Raw genomic sequence first — 19,742 nt, 5'->3', positions numbered from 1 at the left:
TTACCAGTGGCTGGGGTCACAGTGGCCTTATTCTTCACGTACTAGCCGTAAAGAGACGTTTGAATTAGAATGAAATTTTAAAGGTGGCAAACGGCGTACATTCTGGTTAGGCTTAATTAGATGTTAATATTTTGCAAAGAAAAAAAGCTATAACCCAAATGTAAGAGAGAAATAATTATTTAAGCTTATATATAATGAAAACCAATAGGATTTCTAGTGATTCCTGTCTTTGAATATGGTTAGAAAGAGAATGTGTTCTCAATGGGGGAGAATGTTGGGGTCTAGGATGGCAAAACCTGAAAACTGATGCTTAGGTTCCCTGAACTGATGAACAATTATTTGGATTGTGCATATTTATGGCCCTTTATTTTAGTAAACATATTAAATTCTGGGGAAAAAAATGACAAAAAGACCAGAGAAGTGGTCATAGTTATGAAAAAGAAATGGGATTTACATACTATGAGAAAATAATTCTAGCGGTAAGTGAATAACTATTTTCAACAGTAATCTCTTTATAAATCCTGGATCTGGGGAACAGCATGAGATCATGACATACAGGTGAAGTTTTGAAACTTTTCTGGAAGCAGTTGTTACCTACATGAAGAACCTAAGTCGGTGTGGTATTTGATAGGGTTATACAGAGCTCCGTCTGTGGATGGTCAGTACATGTGGAATGATGACCAGCTCTTTGCTATAATCATTGAGAGTAAAGAAAGGGAAATGGGGGGTGAGGGAGGTAAACTGGTAGTCCTGGGGGACTCAGGTTGCTGGAGAGGTTTCATCCCTCTTTCCTTCCTTCCTTAAGATTTTATTTATTTATTTGAGAGCGAGCGAGCGAGCATGAGCGGGGCAGTGAGGGGCAGAGGGAGAGGGAGAAGCAGACTCCTCGCTGAGCAGGGAGCCCGATGCGGGACTCGATCCCAGGATCCTGAGATTATGACCTGAGCTGAAGGCAGATGCTTAACTGACTGAGCCACCCAGGCGCCCAGAGATGTTTCTTAATAGATGGCTACAGGTGCTGCAGAAGTTGTGAGTTTGAAGAAAGAGAGAAAAAGGGTCTAAATTTATTGCTAAGACAGGGGCCCGAGGCAGGTGATGGAAGCACAGAGCAGGGGAGATGAGGGAAGGGTATGAAGGGCTTCAGTGGCAAGTGGGAGGTGGTTCCTGGCAAATGGGGAAGAGGACGTAGTCACTGAATCTAAAAGGGCAGAGAGATGGTGAAAGACAAAGAACTTCCTGGCAACAAGCACTACTGATCATAACAAGCTATTAGAAAGAGCTTGTGGGATCAGTTTTCCAGAATTTTTTTTTTTTTTTAGTGTTAAGAGACATCTTTTTTTGATTTTGGTTTTGTTTTGGATGTAGGTAGCTTGAGGACTTCTCATTTTTCTGGAAGGCACATATTAGAATTATATTTTAATATAACTGTGTCTTCCAGACATATATTCAGATATAACTCCAGTCTGTGTGAATTAAAATAAACATCTGAACGGAACTTTATGGATTATGAACCACAAATTTTCCTATTACTATATCATTTCTTCCTCCCAACTGCTTGGTAAGTGAAGTGTTTATGATTCTTATTCTCATTTTCTATGAAACTGTGGTTTGGAGAGCTTAAGCAACTTGCCCAGGGCTTATGTCCTGAGCCCCTCACTCCAGATCATGTGTGGACCTCTCCGTATTTCTATAGCCATGTTAACAAAGCAGCTCTGACATATTTTCTTTTTATCATTCCTCATAAAAGATATTTTTTTCATTTTGATCATTACCCTCACATATTTCAAGAAAAGACATGGGTACTGTGCATTTCTACAATAGCCAGAAACGAAAACCAAGGTGGCAGGGACCGACAGAACAGAACTTGGGCTTGGATTTTCCCACGACGTGGCTGACTTTCATCTATCCCCTTTGGCTTGATTTTGCTCCACTTGCACAAGCTGAGAGCTTTAGTTTAAAGATTTGGGAAATATTCTAAACGTGTGTGGGTAATCTCCATCCTCCACCTTTAAGTGGGGGCCAAAATTCTCCATAAAGGAGTATATTGATTCGAACAGGACATACCCTTTGCCTCTGTTTTATAAGGTTTCTTTTTATTCATTCGCTTAACAAATATTTATTAAGTACCTACTATGTGCCAGGCAATGCTAGGCTCTAGGGACAGATTGGCAAACAAGTCAGGCAGGATAGCTGGCACCAGATTCTAGTCCTGCACTATGCTGGTTAGTCCAATATGATGGTCACTAGCCACGTATGACTATTTACATTACAATTAATTAAAATTAAATAAAATTTAAAAATTCAGTTTAATTAGTCACACTAGCCACATTGCAAGTGCTCAATAGCCACATGTAGCTAGTGGCTACCATATTGGACTGTGTGGGAAAACATTTTTATCATCATAGAAAATGTTATTGAATAGCACTGATCTAGAAGAGATAGCTAATGAACAATTCCGTCAATGATGTCTGTCTGAAAGTCATGATCCAATTTTAGGACTTTTCTGTTATTCTTTGGTCTTTAAAAGGCATCTATATCTTTCTTTTGCAACAAACATGCCTTCCTTCATGGCCTTCTTACTTTTTGCTTATGTAACAACCTGGCCATTGTCTCTTTCTCCCTGAATGCTTCCTTTGTACTGTTGCCTGATTAATCATTCCAAAGACAATCACTTTATTTCCCTGCTTCCTGCAGAATAAAACCCAAGCCCCTCTCAAATGGCCTTCAAGGCTCTTTAGAATTGGGCTCAACTGACTTATCCTGATTCATCTCATGCCATAATATGTCCCCTCTTTCTCCTACAACTTTAGCAACAGAAGATTTGGTTATTGTTATCAAACCCATTGCCCTCCATATCCATTCTTTGGAAGAACATCTAAACTATAAGGATACCCACAATAGCCAAACAAAGGGGTCTTCTTTAGAACTTCACTGAGCTGAAACATGAGAAGGAAAAGTGGGGGGCAGAGGTATGTGGTCACAGAGAACTGATATAGAGGTGCAAATCATCTTAGCTAGTCCTGAAGAAATTCTGCAACATGAAACAGTAGTCAGGTAGAATCTTATCCTCTATCCTCACCATAAGGAAGGCTACAGACAGGTTGGCGGGGGGGCGGTGTATGGATGCTGAGGGACCCAAGCAGGAGAGTTAGGGTATTTTGGAGGCAATACACAAATCAGATAACCAAGAATCGTTGATGGAAAGAAACACACACAAGAAGTGTTTTCATCTAAATGTACTTAATGCAAAAAGCCTGTTCCTGTATTTCATACAAAACTTATGAAAATAGGCGTGACCCTGGGTTCCCAATAAGATGCCATTGTGGCTTTCTTCGGGTAGATATTGTACAAGACAGACAGGGCTTGTGGACAGAAAAAGCTGAATTATGAAGTGTTTCCTAAACTACAGAGACTTGGGATCCACTGTCACAATCTTTAGTATTCTCTCTAATGCAACTCACTTTCTTCCTTAAATAAATTTAGCTCAGAAAGAAACCTGTCCTAAGCAAGACTGTCTGTGAAATCTCAGGTTATGCTTTTTCTAATACATATTAAAATAAACACCATGATTTCGAAAAAAGTTCTTCATATGCCACTTGAGATCACCTCACTTCCATGTTGTGCTACACATATTCATATTTTGAGAAACACTGGGATTAGGAGACTGAACAATTATTCTGGCTAAATGCTGACATAGAAGACCTTTGGACAAGGCCTCTCATATTTTCCAGTCTGAAACACGGGGAAAGGACTGTGTGTTACTCCCTGGTGGTGGTAGGGGATGTGCGAGGAAGTAGCCAAAGGTGGTAAAGTGTTGGTAGACATGAAGGGTTAATTCTTGATCAGCAACAACATCGTTATCTTTCCTGGGGCTAGTGAGAATCAATGGATTAACATTTACAGGGAGCACAGAACTTTCCAAATGTCTACTACACTTATCAGTCCTTTGTAGAGAAGTAAACAACGGAAGAGGTGACCACCCGGGGCAGCCTTATTGGCATCAACGGGCTCCTGGAAGAGGTTGATGGGGTACAGGTTTGTGGGTGTCTGCAGGGGGCATCTTCTAGCCTCTTTGCCGACAGGCTACCCCTTCTGTGTCTAGTCCAGAATTCCAGATGATGCAGTGAGGTGGCAGCAGCTCAGCAAGGGTGGGAATGCGAAACTGCTCACATCAACGATGCACAGACATCGGAATTCCTTGACTGTGTTCCTACTAATGGCACGGGCTGCCTCTAGGGCCGCTACATGAGATCATCTGAATTGGACTCTACAGGAACTCAGCTGGGCGGCGCCTCTACAGCTTTTGTCAGAGGCTTATTTTTCTTGCAAAAAAAAAAAAAAAGGCGGCGGCGGGGGAGAAAAACCTGACTCCCTAAATGAAGGGGGCTTTCTGTAACCTCTTCTGCCATTTTTCTCTCACCTCTATGGCGTAGCTGAGCTCTTAGAAAACCGGTGTTAAAACACTTCAGCAAGAAGCCAGGCAATTGAAAGCCCCTTCTAACAGCTGTTAATGGCTGTCGATGAGCAGGCAGACACAGGGCTGGAAGGAAGGAGCCAAAAATAACGCCACAGCAGTATTTTCCAGGATTCCATCATTCCTGGTGCTGGACAGAGGGAGCCTGAGGAACTGAAGTAGAGTGTTATGAAAACAGTGACGAGGCTGGAGGGATGGAGGCCATGGGCTGTTGCCTGGAGAACCCAGTCCTTGTGTAGCAGGACTTGTAAGGGCTTTCTCAGGACCTTGGCATCTGAGAAAGACTAAAACAGGGAAATGGAAAGACAAGGTAAGGAGGACTGATGTTGGAAGTAAACTGAACTCAGCCCCCATCATTTTAACTCCTGGGCCATGCACTGGGGAAGCTTTATGAGGCCAGCTCTTCTTGGGGTATGTGTGTGTTTTATATGGTACACTTCATGAATTTATGTGTCATCCTTATGCTGGGGCCATGCCAATCTTCTCTGTATCATTCCAATTGTAGTGTATGTGCTATCAAAATGAGCACTTCTTGGTGTGTGTTTTTAATCTGCGTTTCATTCTGTGGGATTTACAAACCCACCCCGTGATCAAGGAACCATTTTAGATATAGTTCTCCTTAGAAACCCTGCCCTCGACTCCTAGCCTGGATGGGGTTGCGTCCCTACTACCTTCCCACTCAACATGCTCTCTCTTTCACAGAGATTTGGGGCACTGTGGGCTTCAGGAACTTAAAGTTTTTGTTTTTCTAACCTCCTGCCTCCTTTTCTGTTTTTACATCATATCTCAATCTTATCAGCCATCTTCCCAAGAACGGTAGTCACATTATTATTATTTTTTTGTTTTCTTTTTCTTTTTTTCTGAAGATTTTATTTTTAAAATAATCTCTACACCCAACATGGGGCTCAAACTCACAACTCCGAGATCAAGAGTTGCATGCTCCACTGACTGAGCCAGCCAGGTGCTCCATGGTTTTCTTTTCATTTTTATGATATATACACATATTGGAGGAGTCTTTTCCCTCACATTTTCACTGTCACTCAATTCAGATGTGCATGTGGCACTTTTAAATTGTTCCACCTGCTCTCTGAAAGTTTGATACTCTTTGTGAGTAAAACTAAGTCTCTGAACAGCACTTCCATTTGAACTGTATACTTGATCTTTCTGGGCTTGGCAAACCGTCACCCACTCAGAACCTAGATAGGAAAGTGGCAGATGATTCAAGCTTCATTAGGAACAAGTCATGCCAAAATAACTTCACTTCTGGTTTTGATAGGATTACTGCTCAGAGAATGCAGTAGAAATAGCATCTCAGGATTTCAGCAAGGCAGCTGATATCTCTTAGGTCACTCTGAATAATATGAAAAAATGGGGTCTGGAAGGTAGTAAAATTAAGTGACCAGTAGCTGGATGATGGATTAATGTCAACCTCAACCTGAAGGAAAGTGTTTGGTGATGTGAGCCAGGCTTCTACTGTCTGCTCTGTTCTGGTTAAGTTCTATATCTGACTAGGAAACTATGTGGGTGCAAGCTGGTCAGATACTTTAGGAGAGAGAATCAAGATCCCAAATGACAACCACAGACTGATATTATGGGGTAAAATGTAAAGATCCACTTGAACAAAAATGGACATCAATTCTGTACAGGGATTAAAAAAAGTCAACTCTGTAAGGACAAGAAGGAAAAGTGCTGGCTTAACAAGGTGAGTAGGACAGTGACACAGATGCCAGGAAACTTGGCACAATCCTGGGCTACCGCAAGAGATGTATAACGTGTAACGTAAAATGTGTAATGTGTAATGGGTAATGCCGGGACAGGGTTGTAGCTTTACTCGATTCTTTGCTCTTCAGATCACATCAAGACTCTAGTATTTAGTGCTCTATGTTGAGAGCAGGCCCGACCAACGAGGATCATGATGAGCACTGAATCCATGTGATATACGGAACCAAGCTGTTAAATCCTGAGAAAGGAAGATTTACAGGGCCCACAAAAGAGCTGTCTTTAGAGAGTTAATGGGCTATTATTAGAAGAAGAGATGAAATTTGTTCTCCTTCATTCCAGAGGGCATAAATGAGATCACAAATAAAAATGTAAAGGATGCAGATATCTGCTACAAATGTGGAAGAATTTTCTAGTAATCGCAGATGACAAAATGGAAGTCGCTCTTGAGTGGTGGTGAGCTCTCCATTGCTGGAAGTGTTCTAACAGAGGCTGGAGAGATACCTATGTCATTATAATAAAAGGATTCCAAACTGGGTGGGAGATTGGACTAGATGACTTCTAACATGCCTTATATTCTAACCTGTAATCCTTGACACTTTTCACTGTTTCCCCACAATAATTAAGAGGAGTTATGGTTCTTAGTATTCCTTAAACACTGCATACAAAAATCGACAAGAAAAAAAGACAAGGTTGATAGTATTTTCATTTACTCTGGATACCACTGGCAAAATATATGGACTTGTGAGTTGGCAAAACAAACAAAGCTTTCTTGAACTTCCCCAAGTCTCCTGTGAGTCTATGAATGACAGATCCATCAAGCTACTTTAGTTTGGAATGCTGGCCTCGTCCAACCAGTCTGCTGAGATCATGAACATTTACAGAGAACACAAGGAGTTTTCATAGAATGTAATGGAAGGCGATATTAAAAAAAAAAAGTCAGTGATCTCCTAAGTATGTACGTTTTCAAAGGCCATGAGACCTCTTCAACAAAAATTCAATTGTATAGTTGCAGAACCTTGAAATTAAACAAATGCAGACTGAGCAGACTGAGTTTCAAGACATTTATATAGGCATTATTTCCAGGCATGATCTTCCCATGCTGAACAAGTAAGCTCGTTCTATTTAGACCTGTCAGAGGGGCAAGTGTAGTCAGTCACGTGGACCTACAGTTTTGTTTGAATGGATAGCAGCATGCCTCATCTTGTATTTTTCTGGGCTTGACATAACAGCCACTTAATAGTATCATAAAAGTTGTACACACCCTGCCATTCCATACACCTTGAAAATGGCAGGAGAAAATAGCCCGGAGCTTTTCCTCCTTAATAATCTCTTGGACAGGTTTTAGTACTGAACCAGGCAATCCTGAAATCTTGGCTAATGAGAGGAAAAGAAACCAGAAGACCTGACCACAAGTAGAAGAGATGGAGGACACAAGACAATGAAAGAAGTGAGAGGAGGTACAGGATATGCTCTAAAACATGGCAGTAAGTACTGTGATTTACTCATGGTTGATACTCATGGTCGATAGCTCTAATTTATCAAGAATGGTCAGAACTTAGGAGAGAACACAGCTCTGTACTAGCAACCTGAGGGACCAAGGCAAAAGAGATGCTCATGCAATGATGGGGCCAACCAGGTTCCTGGAGATCACCCATTCTAGCTCTCATATAGCCATCTGTTAGTCTTAGGACTCAAATCTGGGTTGGAATTTTTTGGGTAGTTTTCCCAGGTCTGTGACCTTGCTATCTCATTAATGATTCTAACTCAAACTCTAGACACAAAGTTGAGATGAACAATTGAACTAGGGCTTCCTGTCGTGGAGCTAGCAGTGGAGGGACCTTCTCTTGACACTGGCCTTTGATCATAGATGGCCATGCTGGTACAAAGGCTGCCCTTCTAAGTTCTATTAAGACAGAGCAGGAAGAAAGCGTTGGATGCTAAGATGACCATGCTCTTTCAGAAATCTTTAACTCAAAGCAAGTTACAATTTCAAATAATATCATACATTTTTTTCCCAAAAAGGATTGAAGTAAATCCTAAGATCCAAAAATAACCTTCTAATACAGACTGAGGAACCCATGGGGGCCAGACTCTACAGGACCCAGGGAATTGTACAATTCAATAACTGGTTAGAAAAGGGGCCCAAGTGTGTACACAATGAAGCATAAAAGAGGCTGCATTTCAGCAAGTTCTGGACCAAGAGACAATTGTATTTGAAGTAAGTAACAGTAGGAGCTGAAATAGGAATTTGTGCCAAGTAGAACCAACTTAGACCTGCTTGACATTACGCCAAGCAGAGGACTACCTAGAGGGCATGCTGGGTATCTCAAGGGGGATTCTGAAGCCTTTTTCCTACCATGAATGGTGATGATGACCATGAACAGAAGACCCATGTCCCAAGTACCAGGTACTGATTGCCATCCTTCAGAGTAGTCCTATTATCCCCAGGAGCTAAGCTCAGGGGTTTAGGGACTTGCCCAGGGCTAAACTGGTTGGTGTGGCAGCTGTTGCTTTCAAGAGGCTACTCTCTCTACTCCTCCTGCTACCTCTTGCTTCATGAAATCCATGATCTTTGATAAAAACTACTCCTGGCCAGGGAGCAGGGGTTGCCTGAGATAAAGAGAAAGAGTGATTCTGGGACCAGGCTTGAGGTAGACACAGGCGTCCTGGATTTTCCAGGAATCTGTTATGTGAGCCTGAATATTTCATACTGCTCCTTGGTCTTTCTTTAAAAGACAAAATTGTATCAGGGCCCTTGTGTAGATGAGCCCCTCAAAGGAACTAATGTCTACAAAATGCTGGAGTGCTTACACATAGACACAGAGACACACACACCATAGGTATGTGCATCCTGCAGAATCGTGGGGAGGCGGATAATAGAAACATCTATGGTTAGAAGATAAAAACCTTACCCCATGGACTCTGCCTGTTTGCTCTCTCCTAAGGCATTCGAGTTTTAGGACTTGTGTGTTTTTCCTTCCATGAAAGTAATGCTGTTAATGTAGCTTTAAAAAATTGTGGTAAAAAACATATACCATAAAATTTACCATCGGGATCATTTTTAAGTGTACAGTTTGGTAGCGTTAAGTATACTCACATTATTGTGAGACAGATCTCCGGCAGTTTTTTATCTTGAAAATCTGAAACTCTATAACCATTAAGCAACCCCGCATCCCCCGCCGCCAACCTCCAGGCCCTGGTAACCACCATATTCTATTTCTGTCTCTGTGAACTTGACTACTTTAGGTGTGTCCTATACATGGACTCATACAGTATTTATTTTTTTGTGACTGGTTTCTTTCACTAACATGGCTTTTGAAATAAACCCAGGGAGATGGGAAGAGAAGGTATAAAGAATGAGAGGGAGGGGGCGCCTGGGTGGCTCAGTCGGTTAAGCGGCTGCCTTTGGCTCGGGTCATGATCCCGGGGTCCTGGGATCGAGCCCTGCATCGGGCTCCCTGCTCGGCAGGAAGTCTGCTTCTCCCTCTCCCTCTGCCTGCAGCTCTGCCTGCTTGTGCTCCCTATCTCTCTGTCAAATAAAGGAATAAAGTCTTTAAAAAAAAAAAAAAAAGAATGAGAGGGAGATGGCAAATCAACCTCCCCTCTGTTCCTGGTGTTGGCCAGAAAGGATGGTCTCCTGGAGTGTTCTCTTGGGCTGGGCCACAGTGGGCAGAACGTACTATAGCTGCAGAGGGGTCCTCCAGGCAGAGTGGGCTCAAGGCCTACCACCTCCTCCAACGAGCATCTACCGAGGGCCCTAGTTACCAGAGTCCCCATTTTAAGTACACTTTCTGAAGCCCACAGAACCTCAGCAATTTTTGAAGAATTCTCATGAAAAGCTCTCAGCATCTTCCTGGGGGAGGAAGAATCTGAATAAATAAGGCCTCCTTATTTTAAGAGCAGCCTCTGTCGGAATCTTGGCGGGAGAGAAGCAGCAGCAATGGAATGCGAATGAATAGTTTCAAAGCTGCCAGAGCCCGCTCTTGAGGAACGAAATATGCTCAGAATGTGTGTCCCTCCCGGACACAGGCGTGGGGCATGGAAGGAAGGGAAATTTGGGTTCAAGCTGAAAAACAGCCTGTGGAATCTGGTCACATGTCAGAGGGGTCATTGGCAAAAAATGTCTGGGAACCACTGCTACGCCCTGGCTGAACCTTGCAGGCCTGCCCCCACCAACGCTGCCTCATACATCACTGTGAAGAGGATCAGCAACTTCAGCACGAATTCCTCCTTTCCCGCCGAAACTCCCATCCAGCACCCAGGACTAGGGAGGCCTTCTACAGCAGCTCCACGTGGGAGCTAGACTCTGAGAGTCAGAAGACAGTGTGCACTCAGAGGTAACCTTCTCATCTGAGCTCACGGAGCTCCACTTGCCAGGAGGTTATTTGTAAATAAAAAAAAAAATTCTACGGAAAGACTTAGACAAGGTGATCCCAATTATCCTTGCACAAGGCTGCTGTGAAATTCTCAGTAGATCTTTATGTTTTTGCCTTTTCCCTCCGCCTGACTGCTGATCATCCCCTGATCTTGCCATCCATCCAGGCAAACCCGTGTTTCCTCTCTTAAACCTGCTCCTCAGGCAGATTTTCCTTCCCACCCTCAGTTCAAGGCAACGCCTATCCTTCTGGTTTTGTGGCCAAAAACCTCAGTCATCTTGGATCCTTTTCCTTCTCTCGTATCCCACTTGCAATCAGTTAGTGAGAAATTCTGGCCGCTTTGCCTTCAAAACAGAGTCAGAATCCAAATCTTGGCCTTCCCTCCCTGCTACATTCTTGTCTAAACCACCTCTTGCTTGGGTTATTGCAGAAGACGCTTCACTAGTAGCCCTGCTTCTGCCCTGGCCCCTTTGCAGCCTATTCTCAAACCCAGCATCCAGGGCCATCCTTTGGAAAGATCAGCTGGATCACATCACTGTTCTAGCCAGAATCCCCCAAAAGATTCCTATTTCTCTGAGTCGAAGCCAGTCACTAAGTGGCCCAGCAGGTGCCCCAAGATCTGTCTCCTCCCAACCCTAGCTCTCGCCCTGGTCTCTGTGTGTTGCCTGCTTGGCAAGACCTTTCTGAACTATTATATCTAAAATTTCAACTCCTGTCCTCTATTAACTATTCCCCTCCCTGCTTTATTTTCCCCTGTAACACTCATCACCAACTTACTCTTCCTGTTTACCGTATGGTAAACCCTACAGGGAAGATTAACTTTGTGCAGGTATTGGGCTCATCTGTACACTGTCAGTGCTCCATGCACATCTGTTGAACAGATGAATGGCTCCTTCTGGCCATTCAGGTCTCAGCTCAAAGGCTGCCTTCTTGGGCAAGCCTTCCCCCGCCACCCTATCTAATCCTGCCTCTCCCTTGATGGCTGTTTATCGTATCGCCTGTTTATTTCGTTTTTAGCACTTACCACAATCTAAAGTTGTCTTGTTTTCTTTTTTGTCTTCCCCACCAAAACATAGGCCCAGGAGAACTCCATTGACTCTGTCCTATCCTGTGCTAAATCCCCAACACTTAGAACAGGGCTTGGCACAGAGTAGGTGCTCTGTGAACGCTTCCTGATGAATGGAGCCCTTTCATGACAAAATCAATCCACATCGATTATTTGTTTGCCCTGAATTTTTTAACTTGAAAATTTCAATCTATAGAAAAAAAATGAAAGAAATGTACATTCATATGCCATTAATCTGGATCCACCAACTGTTCAATTTTGCTAAATTTATGCACTCTCTTTACGATCAACATGTACACACACACACACACACACACACACACACGTATACATTTCTTTCCAGAACCATTTGAAAATAAATCATGACATTTCACCTCTAAATACTTCAGCATATATATCTTGAGAATAAGAACGTTCTATACAACAAAAATACCATTTTCCTACCCAAGAAAAGTAATGTTGATATAACATTATAAACTAATATACAGTCTATATTCAGGGTCTCTAAATTGCTCCAAGGATGTCTTTCACAGATTTTTTTTCTTCAATCTGGGAGCCAATCAAAGGTCACTTATTGCATTTACCTAGGATAGTCCCTCGTCATTCTGCCTTTCATGACAGTGATGTTTAAAAGTTCAGGCTAGCTGTCCTGAAGAATGTCCCACAGAGGATGTCTAGTCATAGCACCAGATGCAAAACTTAATCTAACTTATTCTTTTATTCTGTGTGGTTTACTAACCAATTTAACATACAGTGAATTCATTTTTTTCTGTTTGTTTATAATTTTTAGGTTTGCCGCTTTTTGTCTTTTTTGCCTAAATTTTAATTTTTTGGCTATGTAAAACGTTCAAATGGTTCAAAAGTCAACATGAAATAAAAAGATACGGAGAGTCACTCTCATCACAAACCTTTCATTCTCTTTTCATCCCCTTTCTATGGGTCACTTTTTTCACAATTCTTTATCTTTTCTGTTTTTTGTAAAATCAGCAAATGTGTGTATGCATGTACATGCTTATAAGTTATACATATACTTTTATACATTATAAATATATATTCTTATTTTCCCCTTTTCCTTGCACAAAAGGGAGCATACCATACACAGTGTATGTGCTCTTCTGCATCTTATTTTTGCCTTCTAAAATATATCCTGGAAATTACTCTTCATCAGTTCATGGAGCTCTTCTTTTTTTCTTTCTTATGACTGCTTAGTACATGGTTATATGGTTGTACATATGAGGATAACCTTGCACATGTGTTGTTTTGTATTTGTACAAATCCATCCTTTTTTAGTGGATTGTTATGGACTGAATTACATTTCCCACCAAAACCCACAGTTTGAAGCCCTAATCCCTAATGCAACTGTATTTGGAGATGGGGTCTTTAAGGAGGTAATTAAGGTTAAATGATGGTGTCCTTATAAGAAGAGAAGAGACACCAGGGCTCTCTCTCTGTGCACTGAGGAAAGGCCATGTGAGGACACGGTGAGAAGGTGGCCGCCTCCAAGCCTCTAGCCTCCAGAGCTGTGAGAAAATACATTTTTGTCTAAGCCACCCAATCTGTGGTATTTTGTGATGGCAGCCAGAGCTGACCAACACATGGGTATTAGAAGAATTAAGTACTGCAGACCTCCCATGTAAACAAACTAGAGTTGATTTAAGAAAAAAATCGCTTTAAAAATAAACAACTTAAAAGAAGAGACATTTCTGGAGGTCCCCAAGGAGGAGGAAGTAAGGAAGCAGCAACATTCTGTTGGCCACAGAGGAGGTATTATTTTGCCTATGAGGTAAAAGTTGTTTTAAACACCGGCATGAGACTTACAGGTGCAAATCCATTAGAGCATCACTTTTATTCTGACTCACGCTTCTGAAATTTCAATCATACACGTGTCAGTTGTCTTCTTCCAGATTTTGGGCACGATGGAGGGGAACCACCTTATCACTGCAGGGCCCCTGTGATCAGCCCCTCTGACACGGGAAATGTGGAGAGGAATGAAAGCCGTGTAAGTTCCAGGGGCACCCAGGAATCTAGGCTGTTCAGGATCGGGGGTGACTTCGTGGAGTCTTTTTATCGTGGAGTTAAAGATGAAAGAAGCCTTTTACCGTTAGTTTTGTAAAATGTTATCATCCCTTTGTTTCCTTTGATTCATATGAAAACATGTCCTTATTACTGAACATTCTGACACATCTCTGGACATAATCTGTATACAACCAGAGCCTGATATAAATACTAAAAGTTATTGAGTAACTTCCCAAAGCGGACCTGTAGAGATATTTATATATGTTGGAAAATACCTATGAAAGGACCCTCCTTTTCTTCAGTTTCAGTACTTGTACACCAGGCTGACAGGAAAGCTCTTCACATCCTCTCCTTCCTTCAGAGCTGCAGAAGGTTTGATGGAAGGGTGAGACTTTCCTTCTCTATCTGGGGATGCACAGGGTCAGAGACTTGGAAAACATCTGAGCTATTTCCCTTTAAAATAACACTAGTGATTTCCAGAAGTGTCACTCTAGAAAACATGCAGGAAGGCAAGGGCATCTGTAAGTTTCAATGACCAAAGTAAACTTAAATATGAAAAAAGGTCTTAAACTTTTAATAAGAAGGAACTAGAAGAAATATATTCCCTCTATTGCTTTTTGGTTGATTTTCATTTAACCATTGAGACTGTGAGTACAAGTCTGTTCAGTCCAAGTGAAGGACTTGAGCTTCTTAGGAGAATGCAGATCCCTGTACTGGACAGAAGGGACCAGAAAGCAAGGGGGTGGGGGAAGCACTGGCTCTTTTAGGGAAAAAAAACAATGAAGCCCACAGAACCTCTGAAATCATATATAAAGTCATATTGGAAGTTTTATTCTTCCAATATTATGCTCCATACTTCACTTGGTCTTCCTTCTTTCCTTCCCTTCTATCCACTGAACTGTTCAAATAACCATTTTATTATTACAGAAATGTAATACACATTGTAGGAAGTGGAAAATGCAGGCAAGCCAAACAAAATCCATCACATTCTACCATTCACAGGTCACTACTGTTAACATTTTAGCACATGTCCCTATGGCTCTTTCTTTACACACACACACACACACACACACACACACACACACACACGTATTGGTTTTAACCAAACCAAGATCATACTGGGAGTATCATTCCCCAGTCTACCTTTTCCAAGTATCACCATCTTTCCGTTTCAAGAAAATTTCATCTAATTACCTAAACCACATTTGAATTTCTCCAATTTCCTCCCAAAATTTATACAACTGGTTGTCCAAACCAGTAACCACTCCAGGACCATATGCTGCATCTGGTTTTTAAATCCCTTAAATCTTGTTTAATTTAGCATTGTCCGATTTTTATGACACTAACTTACTGAAGAAAGCAGGCTATTTGTCCTGTAAAAAGTCCCACCCCCTGGATTTGACCTGTTGCTTCTTCCTTCCTGGTGTTGTTAAGCTCATTTATCTAATCCTTGATTTTCCTCTAACTGGAAGCTAGATAAAAGGCTTTATGAGGTCAAGCTATACATCATTGGATATATACATCAATGTATACTTTAGGGAGGATGTATATTTCATGAGTATTTGCATCAGAAAACATCTAATACCTGGTTGGCCCACCAGGAGTGATGCTCAGATTGATCCCTGCCTGTGGAGGTGTGAAGGCAGTGTGTGTGTGGTGTTACTTGGTGTCTCTGTGTGTTACTTTGTACTACAGTAATGTCCGTCAAACATTCATCATCATGTTTTTAAATCCTAAGTGATCACCTTTGCCTGAATCTGTTCCTGGCATTTAAAAACACATGATACCAGATTACAAATAACCCTGAGGCAAGGGCTTTGTGCTCTAGAAATTTGGCATCTCCTTGTGGGTCCTTGTATGCAGGTCTAAGTAAGACCTGATGCTCAGGAGGCATACTCCCTAACAGGTGATTTAGGAAGCATCTCTGTACATAGCCTCAGTGAGATAAACTGTTGGAGATGAAATATTTCCCACATTACTGAAGGTAAAGTGAAAGCCAGCAATCCTGAGTAAACCTCATTTTTAGTAGAGAAATCAGCAATGGGGGTCTAAGTGTTGAAGTCAACCTCAGTCCCTGCCTGCCCCTTTTTCTCTTCTCTTTTCTGAGGATCATTGCTTCTTGGTGATTTCGGCCATCACCCGCACGCCAGGGTTCCTCAGATCTGTCTCTTCAGTTCTGTACTCTCAGTGCCTTGGGTAGATGTAAAGCACCATTGATACATATCAATGTTCCATGGCCTTTTTCTCTACCTGTGTGTTCCCCACATCCAATTTTCTGGGATCTGGGGAAGGTGCTATCATTTTCCCTGTCTTTTCCCCATGGCACAGACCTTTTTCAGCTCATGCTAGGATCAGGGTGGATCTCCTGGCTGTGCCCTCTACTGGAGTAGTTTGTTCTTCTATCCATTAACCATTCCATTGCTAAACAGATATTCCTTAAACAATTTTTCATTATGTTACTTCTTGGCTCACATTTCAGTGAATTTCTATTGCTTATCTGATCAAGATTAAATTCTTTTGTCTAAATTTTATTCTTTCATGCTAAGGCCCCATGGAATCTGACCATATTTTGAATTATTTCCCTAAACCTGCCATTTGCGCTGATCAAAGCTGGCTCCTCAGTGCCCTGTGAATGCTTCCTTTTAGGCCTCGGCCATGCCAGTGACCTCTCCTGGAGGGTCTCTCTCCATGCGCTCCCCAAGAAAGTCCTATCGGTCCTGTGAGTGTTCGTTTTAGGTGGTCTAAACTTCACAGAGGAGATGAAAGGAAAATCCTGTCCTTTCCCACGTGGCAAACAATGGCCAGCACAACTTGGCAGCTACAACGAATGCTCTTGAATTGTTCAGCTTTGATTTCATTGGTTTTATCTTGATTCTTCAACAATATTGCAAGCTCTTTGAAGGAAATGATCTTGCCTTATATTTTTAAGGTAATCCCCCAAAGAAGTGACCTATGAAAAGGTCATGTGTTCCATTCCTCTGCATCTATGAACTGCTTTACTTAAGCCACCTTGTCTTTTTGAATATCTACTTTAAACATACCACACATCCACACCCCAATTCCTCTGAAGGTAATTCTGTATTTTTTTGTACCTTATTTCAGTGTCTAGCATCTTACACTGCTATAAAATTCTCCTTTAACACAGCCAAAATCCCTCAGATGTAGCAAGGATACTATTTCTTCTGTTCTGTGAGTGAGAACATCTGGTCAACATTTATTGTAACCGCCTGAAATAGGAGGCATGCAGATACTTTGTTAAAGAGAACGTCGAAAGGTCATCGCATTTCTCTCTATGAACATCTTGTAAATCGGATGGATTTAAGTCACCCCCAGAATCTCCAGAGTTACAAAAGGTGTGCTTCGAATATTTTTAGGATCCCACTAATTTCCCCACACTACGAAGTTCTTACCCTAAACTCCTGATGGTCCACAGTCCTAGTCTTCCCATCTTCCTGTGACAGGGCACACAGTTCAACTCCTGGGTGACTGCAGCTTCTCTAGGGAGACAGAAGATTCCCACAGCCTAAGGTGTCTCCTTGGAAGGAAGAAGCACTCTGCTACTAGAGTGCTCATCTTTACATGGCAAGACCCTTGAGAAGTCCTATCTTTTAGCAGACATTTTCCTGGTCCTTTAGTAACTGTTCTGTTTTCCCCACCCATCTCTTTTTGTAACTAATGAAACAAGAATGATAGGTCAGTTGTGAGGCGTCAGAAGGCCTCTGCGGACAGATCGCTGAAGTGACTTGCACACATAATTCCATTCCAACCCACGTCACTCAACACGGCTCAGCCTACACGTGTGTGGCCACTGCCCTCACAGACCTGCCCCGCCCTACTCTGTTCTGCTTGCTGGTGCCGCCTCCCCGAAGGGTATCACTCTATATTGTCTTTAGGAAGAATAATCTGTCAGCAGCCTTTGCAAATAAAGAATTAAAAATGAGGGATGCCTGGGTGGCTCAGTTGGTTATGCACCTGCCATCGGCTCAGGTCATGATCCCAGGGTCCCGGGATCGAGCCCCACATCGGGCTCCTTGCTCAGCGGGGAGCCTGGTTCTCCCTCTGCTTGTGCTCGCTCTCTTTCTCTGACAAATAAATAAATAAATAAAATCTTACAAAAAAGAAAAAAAGCAACGGAGCAAAAATGAAGACTCAGAAAGAATCAGAAAAAATGAGTCGCGATGATATTTAATACCATACTTTATAAAGCAGAAGACAAAATGAGATAGTTGCGACTTCAGCTGTAATTGTGACCTTCTGTATCCTTCCTCTGATTTTCTTCTAAACACGGGAATCTTTAGTTGGCTAAATTTCAGCTTTTTTTTTTTTTTTTAAACTCCTGGGCCAACTCTTTGGCTTGCTTGGGAACAGCTGCCGGTATTTCTTTTTGCTGCCAGTCAGTCAAAAACTGTGCTCACGTTGGAGGCCTGGCTCCATCCCACCCAGGGTGCTGAATGCATTAGCTTTTTCACATACAGTCTTTGCCAGGCTGCATGCAGAAGTCCATCTCAGACAGTAAAGCTCACTGAATCATCAGCTAGCTTGGAGCCGGTGCCAATGTCGGGTAGAGAGACTGTCAACATATTTTAAAAGTCTATGGCAAAGTGATAAATTTTACTACATGCACCGAGTTAATAGGAAAAAGAACACTTCTGAGATAGCAGAAAACCCAAAGTGCCATTATTTAATTGCTCCACTCTTGAAAGCAAAAACAACGCACCCTTTGATTTAGCCTGGGATTTGGTTAAAAACCAAAACAAACAAGAATAGAAACGTAAGGTATTAACTGATTACTGCCAACAATTTTATTTTACTTTCTTTGTGCTTCTAAGAGCAGCCTTTTCTACTGACAACCACACATCACTCCAATGTCTGGATATGATCCATTTTATTAAGAAATTCCTGAATCAATTTCCTGGTTTACAGCTTGTCCAACCAAGAATCCAGGTGTTCTCACCATAAAAAGGGTCTCTTTGAAAAGCTTCTGCTTGTACAACTGTACACCCAACAGAAATGTCATGGACACCCCAACAATAGAACTGAAACCTGAAGCAGTTTGGTGACATTCCAACTTTTTGAATGGAATGTGAATCCATTAAGATTATTAGGTAACTTTACTGATATCCTCAAATTTGTGCCAAGTGTTAAAGCTGCCAAAGAAAAGAGAGAATAAAAACTGACTCTTGGATTCCAACTCTGAGTATTTTGGTGTGGAAACTGTATTTTCTTGTAACTCATTTAAAAAACACACCATGATTTCACTGTTTAATTGCAATCTCAGTTTTCAGGAAGCAAAGAGAAACAAGATACATAATCGATGTTTCTCTTCCGTTCGGCTTTCAGCCTAAATGGTCCTGTGCTTTTATTGGCAAAGTAGGGCAGGTAATAACAGTGAACAAGAAACCTATTCTAAGAAGAACTGGCTCAAGTGAAGTACCACTACATCATGAGTGACTCAACCATCTACTCGAGAGTGATTACTCTGCAACGATGAAGCCATGCTAATTGGACAATGGCTTGCTGCCAGTTCATGTTGGCATGACCTACAATACCCTTGGCTGACGGCCATGATGTTTCTCTAGCACACTTTTTTTTTTTTTTGGTAATCTGGATGGGAAGTGGAAATAATTTTTAAAAACTCTCCCCAGTGCTATTTAAGTTCTTATCATGAATTAAAAGTTTAATTAAGTACCCTGTTAAAGGCCCAGGTTCTATGATTAAATATGACAAAATAATAGTTATGATTACTGATCAAGTGACGAACTTTACAGCTCTGAACTTTGTCTTTAAAGCTATTATTAATCTTAATTGAAATAGCTAAGAGATTCCATAATAGGGAAAAGAAAGAAACGTAAGGGACATTTAATACATATATACGGAAGAGGTTTAAAATGAATAGACGTGCCGGTAACTAATTTTATAAAATGTAAGGCAAATGCCTTTACTGTCAAAGGCTTTGTTTAAATCCATTTAGAAATGTTGACTACTGAGGTCATCTCCTACAATCTAGGAATAAATAGGTATAGTGAAAAGAACCCTTAAACTGGCTTTAAATCAGGTCACTTAAAAATAATTTTTAGATATGTCTTAG

The 19,742-nt window shown here is 41.7% G+C and overlaps 1 protein-coding gene and 1 non-coding gene across 5 annotated transcripts in view; both read right to left on the bottom strand.

Annotated features, from left to right (window-relative positions):
- BACH2 (BACH transcriptional regulator 2) overlaps positions 1-19,742 on the bottom strand; it is a 358,001-nt gene that overhangs the window by 43,328 nt on the left and 294,931 nt on the right. The gene's annotated exons all lie outside the window — the stretch shown is intronic.
- On the bottom strand, positions 4,897-5,003 carry LOC114213101 (U6 spliceosomal RNA). Its single transcript, XR_003610132.1, has one exon. It is a non-coding gene; the product is annotated as a U6 spliceosomal RNA (small nuclear RNA).

The sequence above is a fragment of the Eumetopias jubatus genome, unplaced genomic scaffold (assembly GCF_037043125.1).
Source record: "Eumetopias jubatus isolate StellerSeaLion01/CBP00866 unplaced genomic scaffold, mEumJub1_p1.0 scaffold_6, whole genome shotgun sequence".
NCBI lineage: Eukaryota > Metazoa > Chordata > Mammalia > Carnivora > Otariidae > Eumetopias > Eumetopias jubatus.
This window is presented reverse-complemented; position numbering and strand designations above follow the sequence as displayed.